Source organism: Charadrius vociferus, unplaced genomic scaffold (genome assembly GCF_000708025.1).
Source record: "Charadrius vociferus isolate BGI_N301 unplaced genomic scaffold, ASM70802v2 scaffold12, whole genome shotgun sequence".
In the NCBI taxonomy this organism is placed as follows: Eukaryota; Metazoa; Chordata; class Aves; order Charadriiformes; family Charadriidae; genus Charadrius; species Charadrius vociferus.
The window spans coordinates 2,634,416-2,640,695 of record NW_009647422.1 but is presented as its reverse complement, the minus strand read 5'-3'; positions in this window follow the sequence as shown (position 1 = coordinate 2,640,695).

Sequence of the window (6,280 nt, the reverse complement as noted above, 5' to 3'; positions counted from 1 at the left end):
AGGGAGGTGGTTGAGTCACCATCCCTGGATGTGTTTAAGAGACATTTAGATGTGGTGTTGGGGAGAACTTTGTAGAGTAGGATAGATGGTTTGACTCGATGATCACAAGGGTCTCTTCCAACCCAGACAATTCTATGATTCTAAACCCACTTTGAGCGTGCCTACCTGAGGATGCGTTACAATTCTGATCTCAAGGCAAACCGCTTCTGTTCTAGAAAGGGTTAATTTGTTAGTCCTGGCTCCACAGACAAGCAATACATAAATGGGGTGAGGCAGGCGTTTTGAGCTGGCTTGGGCTGAGAAAGAGAACACCCATGTGGGGAACATATATATATATATATAAAAGAGGGTGTTTGAAGAAGAAAGTGACAATCTGTTTTCCAAGACCCATGCAGAATAGAATAGGAAGTGATGTTCTTAACTTGGAATAAAGAGATTAAGATTAGGTTTTAAGAAGCCTCCCGTCTCTAATGGAGTGTAAAATAAGGCACTGGAAATAATTGTGTGGATATGGGCGGTGAATTTCCCTTACCAACTATCTTTAAGGGTAGGTTTGACAAACATCTGTCAGAAATCATGTCACTAGGAAGAAGGGGCTAACTAGTCCTCTGGAGGATTTTCTTCAGTTCTGTGATTCTGTGACTCCACTCTGGAAAAGGGCCAAAAACATAACAAATCCCACAGTGGGTATTTAGATGGATAGCAAGACTATTCATCATAATCATATTTAACGCTACTCTGAATTCTGGAAGGATTATTAAGCCTCCTGATTCAGGATTTACTTGTACTGGGCTGGCTTGCAACTAGATCTCAGTTATAGACAGATTATTTTACATACACTGAATGTGAATGTTACAGAGCTTAACATAAGATTTTTAATGAAGTGCTGGAAACCAGTCCAAAGAAAACTTTCTTATTCCTTGTGCTCTGCCCTACAGAGGAAGAGGAAAGCCAAGGTCATAAGATCAACCTAGCTCCAAAGATGAATTCCCCTCTTAACAGAAGATTCCTGTATAGCTGGGAGTATTGAAGAAAAGAGAATAGAGGTGGAGGAAGTAAGGAATTTAAACTTTATATAGCCATAGATGATTCTTTCACCCTTGCCACTTTCCTTGCCAGGGGCAAGCTATGTTTGCTTGACAGACCTCTGTTTTTTCTTGCCTTGATGGTCCACATCTGCCTATCTGTGGCTCAGAAAAAGTGAAGCATTTAGCTAAGTTTGACAATGCTATTAATAGTGTGCGGGAGCTGAACATTAATTTACAAGGAGATCTAAGTGGCTTTACTCATAGCTCGTTTGGAATACTCTGCATCTCAACAGTCTTGACTTCGTTGCAATTAGCTAGCGCTACCTACACTTATTTTCAGAATTGGTTGAGGAAGAAATGTGCTTAAGCAGGTGTATTACAGAGCTAATCTACTACCAGTTCAGTGAACCAATAAAAGCTGCAGCACGGTAATGATTTTGTTAAGGCCACAATTAAGAATGATTCAGTAGATCAATACAATCGAAACGGTCAAACTAACACAGTAGATAATGAACTCAAATTATGAGAATAAGGCTAAAAAGAGTGCCATGGGGGATCATAGAAGATTTTGAAAGGTTGTAGTGCATGTCTATGTCCTTAGGCAGGAACAACACTGTAAGCCATCCTTGACTGACACCTACCCTATCCTTAAAGACGCCCAGTGGACTTGACTGGTGTTCCAAGCAATCAATTTTATTGTATTGCTACCCTTTCTGTTATAACATTTGTCCTAATCACCAATTTGAAACTTTTTTGGGGGTAATTTATGTCCAAGGCTTCCTGACCTAGCCACACCGGACACAGAGGATGGATTGTTCTCTTCTACTCTGAAACAATTTCTGAGACACTCAAAAGCTGGTTTTGTACCTCCCCCAGCCTTTCTTCTCCAAACTAAGAAAACTCAGATTTAGTCCATTCCCTTAAGCTGTGTCTTGTATTGGGACAATTAAAAAAACAACCGGTTTCTTGTCAGCTATAAGGCTTGGACATTGTCACAGACAATATTATAGGAGTGTGCGTTCTTGCATACAGAAGTAGAGCAGGCACTGCTCTTTCCTTCTTTTCTTAGCATATGACTAATTAGATGATAGACACAAGAAGTGATAAGGCCACAATCCCTCCCACAAGGCAATCCTTGTGCTCTAGGTCAAGGTGTAAAAGCAAAATAAAATTAAGTCTTACTTATGTCCAATCTTCTGGACCACAATCTGTACTTCACAAAATGGAAAAAAAAACAAACCACAGATTTTTCAAGGTCTGAGCTGTGGAAACAGATTTAGATTTTTGGATGAGGGAATGGGCTTATAACCACTTTCAGCAGGTCATATTGTTTATACAAATATGCAATAAACCGGCCAATACTGTCTGGCCTCTCTTATCACATACTCTTACCAAGACAATTGTTTCTGTCTTCTTATTGCTTAACAAAACACCCTGCATCTTGTACTGACAAAAGGATAGAGAACTCGTGTGAAGTCATAGCTGCCCTTTTGTCTTTTGACCAGTGTATTTTTTTTTCTTTTCACATTTTTTATCAGAAAGCATCCTACCCACAATCAAACAATTTGATTTTTCCTAGAACCTGTTAAATCTGGGCTTGTGCCTATTACAGTAAATATTTTTCATTTTGCAATTAAGTTGAAATTATGTTCTCTGTGGGATTTTAAAGTCAAATATCTAGTCTTAGAGAGTTTTCCAGGTTCCCTCTTTAGGTGGTGCAATGACAGTTGCCTCTCCAGAAAGCAACTGTCTGTGGAGTGGGAGGTGTCTAAGAGAGGCAGTAAGAGTCACACTTGGAGACCGAGATCTCTCCATGGACTTCAGAGTCTCACATACTTGCTTAGTCTAACCTGGTTCCCTTTTGGCAATGGAGACTTTCACCTCTGCAGAGTAGATCATCCGACCTGTTTCAAACACATGTGTCAGGATGAGCTCAGTTGTGTGCTCCGCTGACTATAAAGAGTGTCTAGACTCATTATCTTGGACTTTTTTCTGCGTGGCAGTTAGTCAATCTTAAATAAAATTAATCCCACTGTAAGTATTATCTGCATGTTCATTGTTTCATGTGATGGATCCCCATCTCCACATTATTTCCTAGCAAGGATAACAGAGATGGGAAGTAGGTTTTGTAGCCTGGTTGAGTCAGTCTGGTTTTCTGTCAGCTTCTTTGTCATCCAAGTTCTGCTTGAGAGATGACAATCGCAGGCAGCAGGGCAGGGTGAAGAGCTGGAGGCACGAATATCTTCACATACTATATCTAGATTCACCATAGTTCCTCTCTTAAGGTCCATCCCTGTTTTGTTTTGACCTTGTCACCCACTAGTTTTTATGCTATTTCTAGTGTTTCTCATTTTTTTATTGAAAGGAATAGAGTATCCTACTCACTTTCTGTGGGCCACTCATGCCTTCTGTCACATCCTCCACTGCCATTTCTTTTCAAGGAATGAGAGATGGAGTATGCTTGAGCATTTCTTACGTAAAAGCAGTTTGACAGCTTTACTCATTCTTGTCGCCCGTTCTTGCAGACAGTCCTGGCTACAGTTTTCCTTTGCCTCTGTCAGCATGAAAGTTACCTTATGGATAAGACAAATGCTTAATCCAACAGCAGAGATTGTGAGGGTGAGAAATGGATCAGTTTTCTGGAGGAAGACCGCCAAATATATTAGAAGAATATGCCAAGTGGTCTTACAAGTTAGCCTCAGTCTCTCAGCAGCAGTTGTTCTTTCACCCCCTGCTATTGTAGTACCACTTATTCACTCCAGTTTTGATCAGAGATTGCAGCATCCACTTGAGAAGGGACTTGACTGCAGCTGAGAAAATGAAAAATGCAATGAAAAATTTCTATTTTCAGCTCTCAACATTTCTGCATGAAAAAAAAAAAGAATAAAAAATAACCAACCAAATAATAATAAAAAAAAAAAACCTTGAAAACAAAACAAATCACCACAGCAGCAACCTGCCTGCTCACCTTGAGTCTTGTAGTCAGCCTTTGGGGATAAGGATAAATGCAAACCTTCCCTTACATGGAATGGGTTTCCTGAGCTCTTGCAGGGTTTTGATGAGATCATGCTAAATTCGATCCCTGCTGTGGTTTTGATAATGGGCCGTAAAAAAGAACAAGAGGGAGAAAAAAAAAACAAACAAACAAAACAAACCGCCACAACCGGCTGGCTTCCACAAACAAACACTGCCCATGACATTTGTAAATACTCAGAGGTGAAGTGAGGCAGAGAACAGACTTCATAATTTCCTGAGCACTTGTCAGAAGCAGGCTTAGCTCAGAGCAGATGAGCAGGATGGGGCTGATGGACCGTCTAGTCTGAGATCGGGCCTCCAGATACTCTACATGAAGGGGAGAGATGCCCCCTAATGGGTGATCATAGAATAAGCTTGTTTCTGAAATCCCCTTTCACCCAATCTTAAAGGTTTGTGTTTTCACTGAAAGGTGAATCTATATTTCTCAATACCCCTCTTTGGGGCCTGGTAAGGAAAAAGAAAAAAATAAGGTGTCTTTGCTCAATGAGACCTTCTTCATTTTTTCTGGCCTCAGGTCTCCTGCCATCCCTGTTTTCCCTTCCACCCCTCTTCTGGGAAATTTGGTCAAAGCTCCTTTTGAAGGAAAAAGAAGAGAAAGGTTGGCCCTGTGGAATAGTAAACCTCTTGTGAGGTACAGGAGAAGTCATTGCCCTCAAATACGCACAACAAATGAGTGTGGATGCATATTGAGGCACATGATGGGATGAGTCATGGCATGAAGCTGCAGCAGGTGTCTGATTTCTCAGGGGGGGCCTATGGTCGTGTGGGTTCCCCCCATAACACACATGGCTGGCCAGCTGATCCCAAATTTGGTACAACTGATACTGGTGCAACAAGGAAGAGTCTTTGCATGGGGATGTCAGAAGCGGGAGGTGTAAACCTTCTTGTGGATGCTTGAGATTTGAGAAGCCTTTCTAGAACATACTCAAAAAGAAGAGATTTCTATACCTTTAATATTTTGCATCACCAAGCAACTTGAAGGCGATTCATGGTCTGCCAGCTTTTGGACTTCAAAAAATTTCTTCAGATCTGTGCATTCACACAGAAACATGGCAGTACCTGCGTTCTGACCTTCACTGAATATCAGACCAACGCTCCAGACTACCTACCAAGGATTCAGACACTTAGCAGAAGCCTTTCTTAATCTTGCATTCAAGAGAAAGCTGATTCTTTCTTTCTCCAAGTTTTTTTCCTCCAGGTTGCCCAGTTGATTTTACATTATCAAACACTACTAAACATTTTTCATTCTATGCTTTTCTGATTTTCTCTTCTTTATTGTTGTCCTGTCACAATGCTTTATGGTGTCTAAGCAAGGAAGCTAGAGTTTCTGGGTTTAACTAAATAATCTGGTGAAAGTTGTGTTCTTGCACCTCTTCTGAGCAGGACCTGCCCACCTGCCTGCTGCCTTGCTCTAACTGCCTCCACTAGTACTGTTTAATAGACAAGAACAGAAGCAAAACAGACTCTTAAAGTGCCACTGAATCTGTACAATACGTCTGATGGCATAAGCATCAATATGTCTCTGGTAATTTATTTTTAAGGTTATGCTTTCCATAATCATCAACACAAACAGCCAAAGGCAAATTAGATGAGCCAGGTGGATTTATCTTTGTTTCAAGAGAAACCATATAGCAAAACCTAATTGGCTATGAGTTTGTGGTTGGTTTTTTTTTTTTTTTTTTTTTGCTGCATCATGGGCACATATCCAAAGTAAGATAAGAACAGATTGGAAAAGTAACAGTGTTTTCTGCACTGTCTGCATTTGATTTGTGTGTGTGTTAGGATCCCCACATGGATTAGAAGAGGCTGAATTAGACATTTGGTGACAACTTATGTTTTCCCTTGTATCCATAAGATGCTATTTTCTTTACTAGTAAGGCTATTCTATGTGTTTTGCACAGTGGACAAAGGTCTTGAGGTAAGTGAAAAAAAAAAGATGACACATGTCCTAAGACCCAGCAGCAAAGCAGTCTAAAGTATCCATCAAGAAAGTAGAATATGGGCTGTCCCTTCCCTTCCCTTCCCTTCCCTTCCCTTCCCTTCTCTCCATTCTTCATGCTCAGGGGCATGCAAAATTTGAAACAGGGAAAAATATGGACAGAAGAGTCTTTCAGGGTTTGTCACATCTCAAGGACATATCTCTAAGACATTTAGTATCAACTCAGGGAAAAGGATTACAGGTTTTAGTCTTGCATATCACGCCTTATCATGCACTG